Source organism: Stegastes partitus, unplaced genomic scaffold (assembly GCF_000690725.1).
Source record: "Stegastes partitus isolate 25-593 unplaced genomic scaffold, Stegastes_partitus-1.0.2 Scaffold2369, whole genome shotgun sequence".
Lineage (NCBI taxonomy): Eukaryota > Metazoa > Chordata > Actinopteri > Pomacentridae > Stegastes > Stegastes partitus.
In genome coordinates this window covers 32,152-35,389 of record NW_007580100.1, presented here as the reverse complement: position 1 = coordinate 35,389, position 3,238 = coordinate 32,152, and positions in this window count along the sequence as shown.

Sequence of the window (3,238 nt, the reverse complement as noted above, 5' to 3'; positions counted from 1 at the left end):
GATGGATGGATACTGCAGCAGAGTTTGGATTCAGTGGATCCAGGGTCACGTGGTTGTGCGATGTCGTTGCACTGCGGGAGAAGTTTGTGAAGTTTCGTAGAAAATAATTAATTGGAAGATCAAAATTTGTGAAAAACTTTACGCTTACTTCAGCTGGTATTTAACGTTTAATGGAAACATATCACACAAATGAGTTGTGGCGTTTCTTTTATTGCCTCTTAGCAGCAGAAAACTCGTTGGACGCCAGCTGACGTAAGAATAATAACTGCTGAAGACGTCTTCCACTTTTCTCCCGTAGACGTCCAGTTTTGTGGATTTCTTTGACAACGTTGTGAAAGAAAACAATCGCAGTCTGGAATAAGATTTTTTTTTTTTTTCTCACGTGGACATTATTTACAGTTTTAGCCTTTTTTGTGGGTAAACTGTAACTCAAAACGGTTTTATCTGTAATTTTACTTCGTACTTTAACAAAAACAGGGAAGATCTACAGAACTAAAACCTGCTTTTGTTCAGTGAATCTCTTCTTCGGGTTCATTGGAAGTAAAAATAAATGAAGCTAATATGTGTAGAAACGCAGCTCATATTAAAGTAGTTTCATGCTGCAATAACTAACGTCGTCCCAACTTTTAATGCCGCCGTCGGTGCAGCTTTTCTCTTTTTCCGTCCTTCTTGTTTAATAAAAGCAGGAGCCCCGGTTTCCTCCCTCCTCCTTAACTTTGAAACGCCGTTCAGCCTTTGAAGTATGAGTAGTAGCCGGCACATTAAAATCAGCAGGAAACTTCCAATTACGAAGCTCCCCCGCCGCGTTACAGGAACGTCAGGATTCCCGCCTGCACTCCGGCTGAACCCGGGTCAAACAAACCCTCCTGCCTCCGTGGAGGCCACGGGTCGCGGCGGGCCTCGAGCTTTGCTGCTCCGTTTAAATTAGAGTGAAGACGAGCAGCGGCACAGAGGGCTGCTTCTGTCTGACGCCTCGGTGTTTTAAGAGGACTTGTGCCGATCGTGATAACGTACAGTTTGCTTGTAAACGCAGAGGCAGGAATGTGTGTGTGTGGTTTGAGCTCAAACAAACAACCCGGTCGGGGTTTTAAAGAAACAGAACAAAGGCAGGAAGGCAGCGTGTAAAGACTGTCATTAAGGCGACGTGATTGCACCTGAGCTGGAGGTGTTTCCACACAAGGAGCGCTTGTTTTGTCGCCCGTCTGCCCGAGGTGTGGTCAGGTGACTCTTTCAGTGTTTTCTGTTGACTTGTGGGAAAGTTTCCAGCCTAAAAATCAGCCACATTCCCCCACGTCTCAGGTTACCTAACGAGATTAACAAGATTAAGTCTGTCGGGGGCATTTTTTATACCCACTAACCATTATTGTGGAATATTGATGGGGAGGAAACAACCCAGTCGGTCCACAAAATGACATCCCTTTGCAACTGAACTGCACTTTAGTCAGTTATGCTTTGAGGGAAATGGATTCTAAGTTTGTTTATGCATTGTAAATTAAAAAAAATCATTTACAAATTAAATTAAATATTTTGAATAAATGGTTAAATACTATTAAAGAAAAAACTGTTTGAACTTTTTAAATAACAAAAAAGAAAAAAAACATTTTGCTGCTCTTTATCCGCCTTAAATTTTTACAGTCTGTCTGTAAATTAATATTTTTCTGTGATTTTTTACTCGGTGTTTTCTGGGAAAATCGATAAAATGAAGCTATTCACCATTTTTCAACCCTTGTTTCTTCCATTTCCCCTCTTAAAGTTCCTCAAAGTGGAATCATCTTGCTCATCGAGGTGAAAAGTTGAGGATCAGCTGTTGTGCACGTCTCTGCTGAGCGACGGTTCAGTCGTGCACAAAGCCTTTGTTTTTGTTTCTGCGTCGACCTGCCGGTGCTTGTTGGATTCCTTTAACCTCTCAGCCCCTCGTTACTCGTGTGCAGCAGCACGCCGGGCCGCCTCTGCGTGATGTTTGTTCTCAGGTGGCTACAGATCCGCAGCCCCGTCTATTCTCTGCTAACATTTTCTGCTCTACTTCCACCTCTACCCCCGCAGGGCGCAAACAACCCTGGCAACAAGCGGCGGCGTCGAAAGGGGACTGGATGGTTGCCTCTGTGACTCCGCGCCGAGCGGCTCGTCTGATTGGCCGGCCGGTTACGACCGATCGAATGCGATGTGAGTCAAAAAAAACCCGTCGCCTCTGCAGGAGATTCCCGCTGTGCTCGTGTTAGCAGGATAACGGCGACGAATCTGAGCTTGTTAATTCGCGTCCCTCCCCTCTGACCTACTGACCTCGCGGACTCTCACGTACTTTAAGCGTCTTACACTTTGGTGCTCCGCCGTTTTGTAATTTATCATTTCCACACCTCGAGGCTCTTTGAACGCCCACCTCCTCCCTTTGAACTTTTCTGTCTCCAAAATAATCCAATTAGCCGCAGCGATTGTGACGCCTGGATGCGAAGCGTGCAGAACGGCGGGTTGGCTGCCGGCGCTCTTGGAAGAGAAAAGTGTTGAATCTTTGATCACCTGCGCTCAGTCGGCGGAAGCAGGTCGCCCTCAGGAAGCATCCGTCGCAGCCACACAGAGGAAAACTGTACAGGTGATGTGCTGACAGCTCACCTGCTTCTGGTCCCTGCACAGCGTCGCTACCGTCTGTCACTGTCAGGGCTGTTTGTGGGGGGATTCCTCCTCCATTATTCCACCACAATGCTCCACACACAGATGTTTTAGGTGTTTTCAGTTTAGAAAAGAACAACACGCTCTTGCAGACGGTTGAACTACAACTCCAGCCTTTCTTTATGCTAGCTTGGCTCGACAGAACCCGAAATCCAGTCAGGTGTTTTGTCGGCCGTCTTTGTGAAACAGGTTTTCGTTGTTAGACGGTCGATTGACGCATCATGTTTCTCTTCTTCTGCGCAATATAGTCCAATGGCGGAGTTCAGTCGAGAGGATGTATTCACAAGAAAAAGACTCTATTGCAGTGAAAAGCTCCAGCAAATGATGCAAGACAGGAAATGCAGGTATAAATATGTTAACAGTGTCTCCTGATGCCTTTGGAGCAGGTAACAACAGGTGAAGGGGAAGTTTCATTGGTTATGTGCACACAGACCAAATTCTGAGCAACAGAAAACCAATCATTTGCAACTTTCCAAATATTATTGCTGTCTGCAATGGTGGAAGTTTATTGTGCAAAAACCTTGTTTATTGATGGTGTCATGATGTTGTAGCTGTTTTTGGAGCAGACTTTATA